The sequence below is a fragment of the Enoplosus armatus genome, chromosome 4 (assembly GCF_043641665.1).
Source record: "Enoplosus armatus isolate fEnoArm2 chromosome 4, fEnoArm2.hap1, whole genome shotgun sequence".
Taxonomy (NCBI): Eukaryota; Metazoa; Chordata; class Actinopteri; order Centrarchiformes; family Enoplosidae; genus Enoplosus; species Enoplosus armatus.
This window is the reverse complement of record NC_092183.1, coordinates 5,728,555-5,745,136: the sequence shown is the minus strand read 5'-3', so window position 1 is coordinate 5,745,136 and position 16,582 is coordinate 5,728,555.

Below are 16,582 nucleotides of genomic sequence, written 5' to 3'. Positions count from 1 at the left end.
TGAAACAAGATCAAAAAACAGGTGTGATCAGATGAGCAACCGTCCATGTATCCGCTCATCACTCTGCACTATCAGGAAATAATTCAACAATTAGCCCTGCCAGAATTTTCCAATTAGAGGTCAACTGTAGCGATGATTTTGCTCACAGCTGAGCACTCTCTTTATGACTGTAATTATTTTAAACTGGTTATATTCTGTTTATTAATCTCAGTGTAATATCTTGTGACATCCTGCTAGGTCCATTCACTTCATCCTTACACTAAATTCCATGTAAACATTGAAGGAGATTACATTTATTCCAAATGACTGGCCTAAAACTGACTTGTTTTTCTTTTATCTTTCTGTTCACATTTGGCTGCACATAGTCTTAGATTGGTTTTGGATACTACACCTTGTTTATCTCCTCGCACTGTCTCTACCTATGTGTGTGTGTGTATGTGGGTAGCTGAATGTGCTTGTGTGTGTGCATGTGTGTGTGTTTGTTCATGCAGGCGCACATATGCCATCTGTTTGGGCTAGATATGCCACCTTTTTACTGATCCTGTGTGTGAACAACCCTCAACGCTGAACCCAGCCTTGGCTAAGCCCTGACTGATGTGGACGACTGGGGCTATCTTACCAAACAAAATCCTAATTACCAGTCTTATCTCATTTTAAAAAGTCAAGCAGAGGAAACATTGGCCATTATGGAATTATAAAATGTGAGTCATGAATATTCAACCTGTCACCAGGCAAAAACAACAAAACAACAATAACTCATGTTATTGCTCAGATTGGCCAAAATGTTAAATAAAAAGTCAAATATTTTGCTTATTCTCCCACACTCTGTTAATAGCTCCTTTTCAACAGGAAATGTACCTGCTATATAAATATACATGTGCTCTGCAAGTTTTTATTGACTCAGGTTTTGCAATTCACCACACTGTTGCTCATTCTTAATCTTCACCTGTGCGGCTAGTTGTACGTTTCTTGCAAGCTGAGAGGACAGATCAGCGTGTTGTAATTACAGTGAGGGAGGTGTCACTTGTCTGTCTGGCAAAGTCTATCCCTGGATGTACGGGTACGGCTGTGGATAAGATTAAGAAAGCCACCCTAATATTATTACACTGCACCATACATGTCTTTGTGTGTGTATGTGAGAGTGTTTGTGTGTGCCACTGTGAATAAGATTAAAGTAATACAAACAGACTTCTCTCCTCAGACACAGAACTGAAGACTCCTCTGCTCCCTTTCTCCCCTTCCTCTCCTCTTCTTTAGCTGCCAGTGTCAACGTTCTGGATCAGTGAACAGGCCAGATGGCTGCAGAACACAGTCCCCTCTCTCTCCCTTCATTCCTCCCTCCGCCGCCGTTCTTTTTAAGCCCCCCCACCAACACTTTTCCATCTCTGTTTTTCATCTCTTCTCACTCCTATCTGTACTCACACTCTTCTGTCTCTCTCATGGCACTGTAGCTGGGGATAGACTCCTCTCAGTTGCCCAGGGCTCTGCTGTCAAGCCTTTCCCAAGCTCAACTTCACGAGCCTGACGGCTGGGTGCCTCCTGCGTTGTCTCCCTGAGAAATGAAAGGAGCCTGTACCGATGAACTCTTCACTCCCCTGCTCCTCATCCACCACCTCCTCCTCTTGATCTTCCACACACCCAGACACAGATGCATGAACATTTTTCAAGAAATAAAGAGGGGAACCAGAGGGACAATCAGTTAGCCAAAACCAGCAAACCTCTCCTTTTATTATCTCTGTAGAATCTCCCATAGTGTGTTCATAACAACCATGTTTGGAGGAGTTTATTCAAACTTAACAGTTTAAGTCATTTGAGCAGCTGGAAACACGTTTATTTCAACCTGGGTGTGCATCAAGTAACCACAGTGACAACATGTTAACTTGCAGGTCTCAGGCCTCTGTCAAGCCAGCTAAAAAATGAACCTTTGAGTCGAGATGAGGTGAACTTCAGATTTTTGGTGAACAAGCAACAAAAAAGCTGTGGTCACAGCCGGGATCTGTCTTAGTTCATGGAATGACAACTTGCCAAAACCTTGTCCAGAGAAAAAGATGTGAGTCAATGTCAAAGTTTGGTGAAAGTCAAGCTGGTGTTTGTTTTCAACATATTTTGGTTTCAGCGACTCAGATCACAATTTTGAACATAATATTCAAATATAGATTTATAAGAACCATAATCAGTAGTCAATAAAATCCAAGCAATAGATTCTTCTCTCAGTCTGAACTCTCACAAACTCTTTCCTTGTTCTTTATCTCACAGCACTTTGCCAGACCTTTCACGTGTCACGTTGCGTTGACTGTCAGGATGTTTTATTAGCCCTGGTCTATGTAAAGCAATAAAAAGCAATTGCATTACGCATTAGAAGGAGGGCAATCAATAAATCATAACTGATCATGTGGTGCACACTGCAGCACAATGAATTCTCACAATCATCCCCACACCTAAGCAGAATGATGCATGTGTTGTTTGCTTTTGTCTGCATTTGGCTGTAATTATCTCAATTATTACCTCTGCTCATTCAAACCCGACCCCTACACGAGGTCACGGGCGAATATGAGAGTAGTATTGTAGTGATGGCCCTGAGGAAATTTATTACCATGGATCATGGACACCGGGCAGGCAGCGCTACGTAAACCGCCAAATCAATACTCATCATTTAGCGGAACACATATGTGAAAGGTGAAAATGTAATTTTTGCTTCCATTTGGCTGCCGCCACCAAACAGCCTTGAGTGTGGCCAGAACACATATCGTGCGGCCATTAAAGTCATCTGTCTTCATAAGGAGTCACGGCCCTTTGAGAATGATGTAAATATGAAGCTTGGTTTGCTTTCTTCTGAGCTCTATCTCCTTTCTCCAGTAGGATGGTGACTGAGGGTGGTTGTGTGTGTCTGTGTGTGTGTGTGTGTGTGTGCAGTGTATACTGACATTCTCATGTCTTAAAAGGATGTGGGTGTATATGAGAGAGCCAATTACGGTGTTACAGCTCTGACAATATGACAGTTTTTCCACCATGACATTGCAAGAAAGCCACTGTTTGCTGAAAACTTTTTATCCAGATCAATACCCTTCGAGGTGTAATAGCATATGCCCAGAATAAATGATGGAATATGTGCGTATAACAATCCAGGGAAGTGTATCCCTGAGGCCTATCTCTCTGGAGCTAATTACAACATAACCATTAGGCACAAGGCATGCTGGTCTCAGCTGGAATTGGGTTTTAATTGGACTGCCTTAATTGGTTTATTACACTTGGAGGTAGAATTGAATGTGGCGGCAAAATCTTGCTGTGAGGTGGCAAAAACAGGATCTGAAATGCAACAGCTAGTGAACATTTCTGGAGATTTTCAGTCCACCTCAGTTTGACAGATATTCTGTATTATTAATGACTTCAGTTTGGTTGCATATGTCTTGTGGTACTTGGTGGCTTGCTGTCTTTTCACAAACACTTGCATTTTAGACAAATCTCTGCCTTGGCACTGAGACTCAAATGAATGTATTGGTACAAAGAACCAAAGCTGTAATTTTTAAAATGGAGGCTAATGGCGGGGGTGTTCCCTCCTGACTGGGTTCACACTTAAGTTAAGTGGGTAATTTAAACAATTTTCACAGACAGCAATAGTTAACATGGTATTAGAAACCCAGCTGCTCTTCCTCCAGTGACTTTTTGCCTTTTCATTATCTATTACAATTAGGTTCTTCACAAAATAACTCCCATTGCCTCGTCTCTCTGACATCCTGTTTTACCTGCTTCACACCTGATCCAGTTATGGAGTTAATGCTGACTGGTTTGGTTCAGGTGTGAAAGCGTAAAATGGAACAACAATTTGAAAGACACGGGGAACTTCAGCTCTTGATTTAAAAACAGCCGACCAAGGGCATAAAACTCATGTTCCACAATGAGATCCGTCCTCTTTCTCTGAATAGAAGTAGAATAGCAGGTGCTAGACACACAACCTTAGTTTATAAAAAACATCTTAAGGAAAGGAACACTACAAATGGAATAATATTTTATAATATACACATATCTAAGTTTCAGGGTGTCCTAAACAGCTTAAATAGCTCTTATATGATCAATATATGAGCTTTAACCTAATTTGGCTATACAGGTATATACTACTTCTAACTGAGTAATGCCAGACGTGCACTGGAAAAATTACAAAATGAAAGGTTAAGTCTCTCGGGGTGTGGTGTTAATGGAAACTGTTGTCACAACGAAATACACAATGATAATGAAGGACACGCTGATAGCTGGAACCTCCATGACTCTGCACAGTTGAGTGATAAATCAATTTAAAAAAAAACTTTTTTTGTTCCTATTCATTTTGTAACTTGAAATTTAGTACATAGTGTACAATATATATTTGTCAGCTGTTTACTTTTATTTATTGGTTCATTTATTTCATTCTACACTACAGTGACTTGGCAGACTCAAACTGGCAGTGCAGTTCTCAGTGTGAAAGACGGAAATGTAATGAGGTTGGATATAACTGGCTATAAGAGCTGCTGAAAATAACATCAAAAGTTTAACGTTGCTCTGTCAATAAGTTCATTTGAACACATTTTGGGAAATAAAATGTCTATACAGTCTGATGCTGTAATTGTTACTGTGGATCACTGGCCACATTTATATGACATTATGCCATGTTTGTGTAACTGTAGTGCACCTACAATGCAATCTGATAGCAGAAACCTTTTCAAAAGGCATGGGCTTTTTTTTTTCTAAACTCACTGTGTTGGACCGCTGTTCAACCATCAGGAGTCAGATATACTAATTTCTCCCCTCACAGAGGCCCCAGTAGACCACATTGCAATGCAGAAACTGAGCATGTTGACAAACTCTTTATCCCAACAAGAAACGACAGACTTGCTTTTTTGATTTAATCTTGTTCTCCTCACTTACTGTATTTGTACAACCCAACAGCTTAATGCAACAAGTTCAAGTCTTCTCTCCGGAGGTCGTCAAACACTCACTGTGGGAATTGTAGGAAATGAGGAAGAAGTGGTTGAGGAAGTTGACAAAGCAGAAAGTGAGCGTACCAGAAAGTAAATTACAACAATTAATCACAGTATAGCTTCTGAAATGCACTGCACAACAGATATTGATGAAGTGTTGAACGCTGCTGAATCTTTTTCCTGAAATCTAAAGGCATTCCAAGAAAAGGTCCAATGTCCAAATACCTTTTGAGCTTATAGTGTCTCTACATCATTTCATCCGTTTCACATCACACACCTCAGTCTGTTTATTTATTTATTCAATTTTTTGTCTTTGAACACATCAGATACTGTACCAGCCCTGTACCTGGGCCTGCTGCTGCTGCTTATAGAACATCTGCATCTCTTTCCCCAGGTATTTCTGCACATTATAATGAGCGGGTATATTCCTGCAGCAACTACCTGCGTGAGAGGCCCTTAAACAGAAAGCTAGTGTTTGTGTATGGATATGAAGATAAGCAATTACATGTGTAAACGGTTAAGTTGCCGGGTGGTACAGGAGATCAAGGGAGGTGGGTCTGGCATGGCATGTGACATCTTTTCTTTATTGTCCCACCATAATGCTACATGTTACATTATGATTAGTGCGTGGGCAGAAATGACATTATATACAAATTACTTGTGCACACACGGGAGAAAAAACATTAGCAAATAAAATGTTGGAAATATTACAGGGACCATCTCTATGCGGAGTCTGGGAGATGTGAAAGACTGCAGGATCACAAAATAAACAAACAGTTTTGTATTAAATCAAAGCAAAGAGGAGTCGGGGAGGTTTTCTAAAACCAATCCATGAACCCATGTTGCAGGATTGAAATCAAAAGCCAGTTCCAGTGTGAAATAACATAGTGACTCACACAGATATGTAGGAATCTTTTTTAAATCCACTTGTAACATTCATGAACAGCTCTAGAAATACACTGTGCCCTTGCAGAAGGTGTAACAAAGGAGAGAGAAAAACATAAAACCAGTGTCACTCCGCTTTTAAAGGAAAAGCAATCCCTTTGGCTTTTAGGGGCAAATTCTAGCTGAATTTGAAACTTCTGAGGACATAGAAGACAAGGTCACGCATCACGCTGGTGAATAGACCATTAAGTTGTTGTGCTCAAGGATGCTGTCCACAGCAAACCTGCAGCTCTGCTCGTTCTAGTGTTTCAAATGAATGTCAAGGCTAACTGGCCTCAATGAATACACAAAAAAATGGAGTGACAATATTCTGCGGTAAACACGTTTCCCTCATAAATAGACTTTTCAGAATGTATAAATATGCTGTAGCACTGTTAAGGTCTTTGATGTATAAAGATCTCACTCTCTGGTCTTTGCATTCCTGCAGTACCTGTGTGTAAGAGTGATACCTGTTAATAAGAATTAAAAAATAATGTGGCTAGGAATTAGGCAGGTCTGGCAAAAGGTGAATGGTCTAAACATAGCTTTGGATGGTGAGCCACTGGTTGAGATAATACCCAGGTAATATCCTTCAATACACTGACAATAACAAAAGATATGAGGAATTACCATCAGTAATTAACATTCCAAACAGTCTTATGTTGTGTATGTTGTGATGTTGACAAAATTATAACGCAAAACCTCCTGTATCTACTTTCTTATGGCGATATTACTTTAAACTAAACACTGAGTGCCAGTCATCACCTGGAAACACAGGCGGTAGATTAAATGTGATAACCGGGCTTGGATTATGACTATGAATTTGAAAACTTTTACTTTATTAATATACAATGTTGTAGCCAAAATCATTGGCTTTTAGCATAAAATGCCAGTGTAGAGTCTATCATCTTCATAAGCACGTAACAGGAGCGAATAGGATGGATTGGTACTTCTACAGTACCTCTGATATTTTATAGTGTAGCAGGCCTCCATTTACACTCGGCAGTATTGTAAAATAACCACTTGTCCAGAATGCAATACAGCCACAGAACATGTGGACCAAAGAGAAATACTTTATACTGCTGGGTAGCAAGATGCAGTATTACATCACAAGTGTAGCTCCCTTCAGTAATATACATGAGGCACAAGGTTGTCTAATTCAATAAAGTATTTCTGATTCTGAGGTTGTGTACAAAAAACAGGGTTTATTTCCAGTCACAATTCCTAGTTCTGCGTGTCCAGATAATGACTCTGTGTGTTTAAAGGACCATAACAAAAAAATTAAGTAGGAAACACAGGAACCACTAACTCATGGCTATTGCATTGAAACTACCATTTGTGTTTATAATAAATACTATTTGAAGCAGAATTTTGTTGACATTATCTTGAAACAAAAGACAGAACGAAGGTCGGACTTCAACGTGGAAATCTGCTATTCATCCACCGACAGTCAATGTTGTTGATTTCTTTTAACCGCGGTCGTTCCCTAACCTTAACCAAGTTGTATGTTTTGTGTCGTTTCTTTCGGAGGACTGCAGATGGAAGCTCTTCGCCATAGTCCTGTGGTGTTCCTCAATACCCACTTACTGTTACTGTTGAAATACAGCAATGAAAAAAATCCACTGAGATACCATTAAAGACTTGCTGCTTGGTGAAGGACCTGCTCCCTGCTGAATAAGAGAAATCCCTGTTCAAACCAAAGGGATAACCAAAGGAACATCAGCTCCACATGAGAACAGCTATCTCGCCAACAATCATAGCAGCCATCCTAAATGATCATTTCAGTGTCGGATGAACAAGAGTGACAATTAGCTGGTTAAGACAAATCTTAAACTGATGATCAGTTCTGCTGTGTGAAAACCCTATATCTCCAGTGCCAAAGTATCGGGATCTGAGAAAACAGACCCTCTCCCTTTTCTGTTTTAGTTCATATACAATATGAAGTTGTATATAATAGCAGTTAAAAGTCCGCAATTCAGTACAGATACAGATTTTTATTTGCATTTACAATTTGTATGTAGTTCAGTTGTTTTAAGAGGTCCTTTGCAAAGACATATATTAGTCAAAAGCTCAAAATAGATTTTAGCGTTCAGCTTGAAGTCTCCTTCTCCATCCTAATGTGATTAATATGACGTTTCAGTGGAGTGACAAATGCCCTTAGTTCTTATCAAACCAACCCACATGTCTACACAAACACAATATGCAGAGTATTTATTGTTTCTCTTAAGGACCCCTATGGGATTTAAGGGTTAATTGTGAGGATTTTCTTAATGAGCATCAGAATGACTAATTCTGATGCTCATTAACAAAATTGACTGGCACCAAGGAAAGCATTCAGTAAATAACATGAAACTGCAGGGCTATTGATCCCAGCCCTCTCCTCTTTGTTGCAAAAATTGCAGTATTCAAGCACAGTGTCAGCCAGGAAATTAAACAACCTTACTTGGAACACTAAGGGATTCATGACAGAAGTTGCCAAGCTTCCTCTGTTGGGTGAGCGATTAGATTTATTTGATATGTTCTGCAAAACCAAGTCGCACGGGCGGGAACATTCATTTACAAGTATGAGCTTGTATAGTACTTTGGTGGCAAAGCATTACTTTTTTCTGACAGCTTATAATTAAAATATCTTTCTCTCCATGACTATTTCTTACGTGCTCAGATGAGTAAACCTTGAGAGTGAGGCACATTCTTAAACGCACAAAACTTGATCATCAAAAATTCTCAAAACGAAATTACTTCGCCGTTGAAACTGGACGGGGGATGCGTTTTTCAAACGTGAGTTGTCAAATGTTACCTAAAAATAGATGCCACTTCAAAGGGAATACAGCCCCCTTTTATGCAGCTTTTGAACCCTGTAAGTTTTGAGGATCAAAGTGCAGACGTGATGTCTAATAAAAAAATGCTCTACTTTTTGGTTTGTGAAAACTTTGTCGGGTGAATTTAGGACTCAACGGCAAGGGGATTGCAATGTCAAGCTGTATTGGCCAAGCAATGCATTACACTGTCGCTTTCCCTCAAAGCCGTGAGTTTGAAATATATAAATGTCACACACTTTTCTCTGAAAGGATTACTGTGGAAGAAATGGATGTTTTCAGACACCAATGACACTTAATCATTTCTCCGGACACTAAAAAAATACACTCTATTAAAGGTGCGTTGTGTAACATGGCCAAAAATATTGCAAACTTTCATCACTCTTTATGTACATTACATCTAGGTTATAAAAATCTGAAGACGGCTTATAGCTTCCTATTTTGGCTGGCATCTCATATAAGTAAGAGGCAATGATAGAGAGTTCAAGGAAAGTGTAACTGGCTTTTTTCCCTGGATTCCTTGCAAAGCCAAATTGCAGACAGTTTAAACCACTTACTACCATTTACCCAAGGCTCTTTCAGTATGTCCTACCATTAGCACAAAATGCTTTAGAATAAGGGAATCAACTGTGGTGGACAAGTGCTTTATACTGTCATGACTGTCTTTTGTGAGTGCAAGAAAAAAAAGGAAAAGGCTCCTCTGAGTAATTTAAGGCCCGTGTCCTCGAAGTGTGAGGTTGGATATATGATGTCGATTACACAAACTGAGACCCTTTTATGTGACCCTCATATAGCCAGCGAGACGCCACTTTATCACCGTGCAGCATGCACGGGGCTGGTGGGCACTACTGGCAAATTTACAGTCAGTGCCAGTGAATGCCTTGCTATTTCATTAAGCTAATATATTCCACCACGCCTGCGAGCTGAGATTCTGCGAGGAGCTGGCCCTGATGTGCCTCTACACAGACACCCTGACCTGAATCTCTGCTCCACCTCTGTCTGACACATCCATTACCCTTCCCTCACTGGTTCAGCCATCAACTCTGCCAGCATATGGCGTGGTACGCATCATGGCGTTGTTTACGAGAAGGTTGTTGGGTGACGCCGGTGGCGTTACACTGCAGGGAGATGTGTGCAATCTGGAATCTGCCAGGATTAGCTGTTAATTTATGTGGTGCATTTTGCCAGTTTCACGTGTGAGAATCTGTTGTCGTCAACAAACAATTACTCCAAATGTGATTGACTGGCTGGTATCAGCTGGCTCAGAATAGTTTCTGAATATGTTTTGAATTAGTTACATTCTTAAAAAGCTATTTTACTACAATGTTTAAAGTCAGGGTGAGATTTTTTTTGTTGGTTTTCTGGCACTTTCCATCTCAGTCCTCCTGTGGATTGCCTCATAGTGTTTTCTCACCAATTATTTATGAATCCCGATTCATAATGCATTCTTGGGTGACAGTTCTCAGTTGGATTCCCACAGAGAGATGGATGCATTGGTTTACAGGCTGGTCATATTCACCAGGAAAGTCCCAGTGTTGGCTTGGACTACCGGAGAGATAGAATGATGGCAGACCAAACTGGAACTGAGGCCGTGGAAAAGCCTGTGCATGAATCTTGATCTGAGCTCGGTATTACAGCAGATTATGATATTTCTTGCATAACATCCTCAGAGGAATAGAGTAATATGCAGTAAAAATCCATACGACCTGATTTAGCTGATAAGAAGTTTGTGTGATTTATGTCAAAGATACTGGGCTCACGACATGGCGGCTCTTTGGAGCAAGTCATCAACATCATCTTTTCATACAGAGAGGATTTTCCAAAGGCCCACTGTATGTGTGTGTGTGTGTTTGTATGAGAGATGGGGCTTAGTATAACTGATATTATTACTGTATGTCTGTTGCAATGCATCAGAGGCCCATTATGCAAGGCGTGTTTGTTGTATGTCTTCTGGATTTTTCTTTGGTTATTGCAAGTTTATATGTATATGAAATTATGCTACTGCGAGAAGAAAAAACATATTTGATAACATTGAAATTCAAATTCCCATCTCTCAGCAAAGAGCCACTATTACTTCAACAGCCTTGGTCTTGACAATACGGCTTTGACAGCTTAGTGCTGTGGGTGGAATTTACTAAATCAATTCCATACACTTACTAATGCAAAAATGCTGTAACAAGAAAATGCGTCTTTTTCACATTAATGCACTTTTTAAGATATGACTTGTGCACAGTAGATTTCTGAGTGTTAAGTGTTTGATTGGACTTGAATACATGCCATTTCTACTTAACACTTGCGGAGTTAAATGAGCATACTCTGACCATTTACCAAGGCCTATTGTATTTTTTATACCGATGAATACATTTCTATCTTCCCAGACAGCCCTTAGTTCCAATTCATTTTAATTTTGTTTGAAAATCAGTTTGATGACACTTGAGATAGATAATCTAAGGTCATCCATTGCAGTATACATTTAGTTGCTTTTACTGACATTTCTTATGGCAAACTGTTGCTTCAAATAAAACAAGAGAAACAACAGCGATTGTTAGACACTCCATCTCTCCAATAAATGTTATCTACTTTACTTTTAGGTTATGGTCTGTCAATATTTGTGAGCAGAAAAGTATACATACAAGAAATGTGCTAAGATGTTGATGCTTATTCACTTTGAGGAATCTTTGGCACCAGTTGACCCATTTACACACAGCCCAAGTGGCCCTGTTAAATAGAATTCTAAATGAATCTGATGAAATGGTACAGTAGTTAGTTCAAAGGAGCAGATGATATTCATGCCTATTTATATACTGTATTGCTTGTCCACATACATATCCTCGCTTCACAAGTCAGCTTTTGGCAACAAGCTTCACTTCTGTACTTGCTTTTCAGAGCAGCCTCATCACTTGTGCTGCTATAATTGAAATGCAAAACCAGACCTCCAGCATAATCAGATACTCCCTGATTTGTTTTTAGATTAAGTTCAAGAGTCATATGGTGCTTGTGCGCTGGCTCTGTTGTTAGGATTTCAATGCAGTCCAGCTGGTGATTAAGTTTCCTACGATATTGTGTCGAACAATATGTTTAGTTCTTGTACTATTATGCTTATTATTTTGACACATTATGTAAAGCGCACTCTTCTTGTAAAACAGCAGCAAAAATGATTGGAGAAAAGTAAAAAAACAGAAATCACAACCTGCTTGAGTCAGCATGGGGATATCAGTTATCAGTGAGTACGTTCACATGCAAACCAATATCCTGGTTTTGATCATATTCAGAAGATGGTGTTTACCATTTACCAGACATCTGCTGTTCAAATCCCTGTATACATTGGCATACATTGGCTGGTATTGCACCTCAGGAAGCTGGATAAGGTGTTTACATACCACAGTACCCTGGTTTCTATCCGAGTACTCCAGCAAGCACATCCAGTTTCTCATAACTGGGATAAGGTTCAGAAAATAGGATATGGCATTTACATGCGCAACACATAACCTGATCATTGCCAGGATACTAGTGTGCATGTAAACTCACTCAGTTGTTCTCAAACTTCTTGGCGTGACTCTTTGTAACAAAGAAATGTCATCTCCTGACCCCTCATGGCTGCATATGAACTGTGAGCAGTGAGTTCAAACTAACAACAGTTACCGTTCTTCATGAAGGAAGAAACTACAAACTTTTTACAGCCACCTTTAAAGTCAACAGGGGTTGAGCTTTTGATAGTCAAAAGATCAATGTTTCTCTTTAACTTTGTTCAGATTGCTCAGGGAATGTATTCAGTGTCTCTGTCATTTCTCGGTGAGTTGACTACCAGTAACCTTGGCGCTCCACATGACAGAGGATGCAATATTTCATCTGGCAAAGTCATATTTCCCATTTCAGTGGAAAAGACCTTAGTTCCTTTGCATTGCTGGCGCCGCAAATGAAAACAAGACTAGACCAGAGAGCAGTGCACAAGTCTTTATGAAATGTTTTGTGTGCCCTGACATTTCCAGTGAATGGACTTGGCACACAGGCCAGTTGTTCTGAATGCTGGAATATGCCGAGAGTATTAGATCCTATAGATAAGTGAACCCAGTCAGCAGTGTTTTTTATTTGCACATTATTTTCTACCCAGTGTGAGGTGTGACATATTGAGAAATCAATTGTGTGTACAACCGAAAACAGCTTTCAGGAGGCAGATTACTGGAAAATTGTTGCTGAGTAGTATTCCATTTCTGATCACTCAGGCCGACAACTACCCGCTAAAAGCATAAAAAACACTAACTGCTTATGAGCAAATACCAGTTGCTGTGCATGGCCTTTCTTATTGTTGATTGGTTTGTTTCACATTTATTCAAAAGTGCAACAATCAGGGGCATCAAACTATATATGCTGTACTAGATTCTGCAGTCATCTTCCAACACCTCGGTAGACGTTATCATGAGTTGTCAAACATGCTAAATGAAAGTGACTGTTTGTTGGATATTTGCCTTTCAGACTGCAGCCTGTAAAGCACTCTGTCTCCTCCAGGTGAAGGTTATATTCTTCTCAGAGGAGATCAGCAGGGGAAGCTGGTGCACAGCAGGTAACAGTGCCAGCCAGGCCAGTACCATTCTGAGCCATGCTCCCTAATTAGTCCACAGCTGTGATGCTCCTGGGAAACCACACATCCATTTCCTGGTTCTCTCCTGCAGACTGCCACTGAGAGACCATTAGTGTGGACTATAGTGTTACGGCTGACCAGCTTTCTCTGAATCCGTTACCATAGAAGTCGGTATAATATGATTAGCCTACTTTTGTTAAATATCTCATCTTTACAAACAGTCGTTCATGGGGAGTTTTGAGATGCTCCTATAGTTCCCATCATGTGAAAGGCAAAGTTTGATCACAGCGACATAAAAACAGTATGAGCGTGAAGCTGTGATCATGGACTACAGATACATCAGATGGGGGTCCCATGGGTAGCCTTTTGAAAAGAGCAGTAAATCACCATAGCTTGGCAAATGTAACAAAATAGAGAGAGAATTAACTTCAAGCATGAATGGTGGGGCTTAATGATTTTCAGGCACTGAGGACATCTTGCTTGGAGTGATAAGTGAGCGCTGTTGTTTGACTTTGTCAAAGCAAAACTAAAGCCCTGCATCTACACAGCGTCCATTATCCTCCTGTGTTCACAGGACAATTCAATCAGCTAAGTCTTCGAAGGAAAGCAAAGCATCATCAACATAAAAGGCTCAATTTGGGGTTTAAAAAAATATGATAAGTAGAGGTACTGCTACTTTGAGAAAAAAAAAACTCATGTAGAAGTAAGCTCCTGGCAAAAAAAAAAACTCCCTGTGGAGTTTTAGACCTTGAGTAGCACTATGGAGCTGTGCATGAGGACGCACATGCACATGTGTGCACAAGTTTGGGTGCTAAAAGAGCGCTAAAACGCTTATTACAGTAAGAAACGGCAAATGCAAAGATTCAAAAAAGTTTATTGTCTATCACATAATGATAGAAATTTGTCTTAGGCTAGGGGCTCACAAGCAACATGAAAACATACACCCATGAAAGACTCATAAAACTGCATTAAAGCACCGACAATTCCATAAATAAATGAGAGCAAGTGTGCAAAGCTGCATCTGCAAACAAGACTAGTTTTAAACCTGGTATATGAGCCGTGTATGGTCAATGTGCTATATTGTACCCTCTATATGGTATATAACCACACACAGTAGTGATGTAACGGTGTACTGACACATCCTGGAGTACACTTCTACATCACTGCAGCAAGGTCAGCAGTGACATCATTGGAGGTCAGCAAAAACAAGACCTTTGGGGCTTGTTAAGTTGCTCTTTAATGTTAAGAAAACAGCAAACTTCAAACATATTGTAGATTAAACTTTTTGGGGGGTTGTTTAAAATAGATGAATAACATATACCAATCTGTTTATTCCAACACATCGTTGAAGCTATGATGCTCATCTTAAACATTTAAGCCCAAGATGGTTTTAATGGATGAACTATTGCATCAAATGGAAATATTCTACATATACTGTGCATCTTGTTTAGAACTTAAAATCAAGTTATATGGGTTTTTAGCAAAGCCTGAACCCGTTAGTGGACAGTCCAGTAGAGTTTAAGGGTCTGTGTTGCTGCATGTAGCTTTTGTATGTGATACAAGAATCATGAAGGGAGAAAAGTATATTAAACAAACAAATCATGCGACTCATGACGTGCCATTGGTGGTTTCTGTACAGTTGACGTTTCTTCTCTGCCCCATAAGACTCAGTGATTTTAGATTTACTAATCTAAAATGGGAAAGACAACAGAAGGGCTGAGTAGCTGTTTTGGATCTGATGACATTCACTGACCTTCCCTCACCTATTCATCATTTCCCTCGCTCACCAACTCCATCTTTCCATTACCCATCTCTAACCCATTAATTCTCACTCTCGCGTCATCCCTCTCAGTCTTTCACTTAATCAGCCCAAAAAGGTGGCTGTGGGCACAGTGTAAGTGTAACTGTGCGGTTGTTCACACTTACATTGTGAAAATATTCTGTGTAATTGGCACAGGTTTGTTCTGTACAATGGAGACTGTAGTCAGTTGAGGCCCATAGTGCCTTTTTTGCCTCACACGTTATCAACAGTGTCAAAAATAATGTACTCTTCCATAGAAGTCCTTCTCCAATTATTTATCAAGATCAAGTAATAATACATTAAGGCATTTATTCAAACAATATTAACCAATATGTTTGTTATAGACAATGAATCAAATAACTTCATTTAATGCAAAATGTCAAGTCAAAACATTAGTAAAATTACATACTCAAAAATAATTATAATTAAAAGTATCAGAACACAATAGACCACTAATTCACAGTAATTCGTCCTCCCATGCACTGATTATTCTCTGCAATCTGCCCATTCTATGATATGTGTTTTTAGACCATTATATATATAACATTGTTATATTTTTGATTGAAACTGTGTATTTACATCCAATAAATGTTGTTTGCTCCTGTCTGATGAGCTTGTACTTAAAATAAACGGACCTTAATTTGTCCCCTTCACATCATCCCTTTAGGTCAGGGTATAACTTGGCCACAAAATCCTCAACTGTCAATAAAAAGGCATCTTTCATGGTTGTAAAATCCAATATGTGTGTGTCAGAGGCCAGCAAGAAATAAGTCCTGACATCAGGGGAAAGTGGAGAATAAGCCGAGCTGTCAGTATCTCTGTTAAGGATAGTCAGTCGGTGTGTGTAGGAACCCTTAGTCAGTCGGTGTGTGTAGGAACCCTGTTGTGCAGAAGCCTCCTGGATGCTCTTCAGGGATATGCATTTGATATATGCTAGTAAAGGGTGAAAATACTGTATCCCCTGGATGAATACTGTTGTGGGAGGTCCAGAGGCTTCAAAATAACCCTATTTGTCCTTTCCTCACCTACCTTTAAAGATCTATCAAACACACATTTGTTTTCATGGATACAGTACATGAGTGAGTACATGATTGTCCACCATACAAGCATTCTGTATACACGCCTTTTCTCCCATGAGAGATTATTGACAATGGCTTTTTGCAGTTTGGCGGCAAACATTGGCATTCTGTAGATGTTATTACCAATCTATAGAGACCACGTTATGAAACAGGCTTCAGGGACCGTACTCATCATCAACCTTTTCACACTCTTATAAAAGATTCATGGCACTGCTTGTTTTGCTGTGGCAACGCAACAGGAGTCAGAGCTGCAGGTGAGCTACCACTGAGAGGCAAACGGTGGCCTGAATAATACAAATACCGTGGTTGCCTTCCATTGCTAAATAATGAAGTAGGATTACCTTGGTTGCAGGAAACCTTTGCATTTGTATAGGTCTACAATTGAGTAGATAACAAACATTTATCAACAATTGGTTCAAAGATTGTCCCTT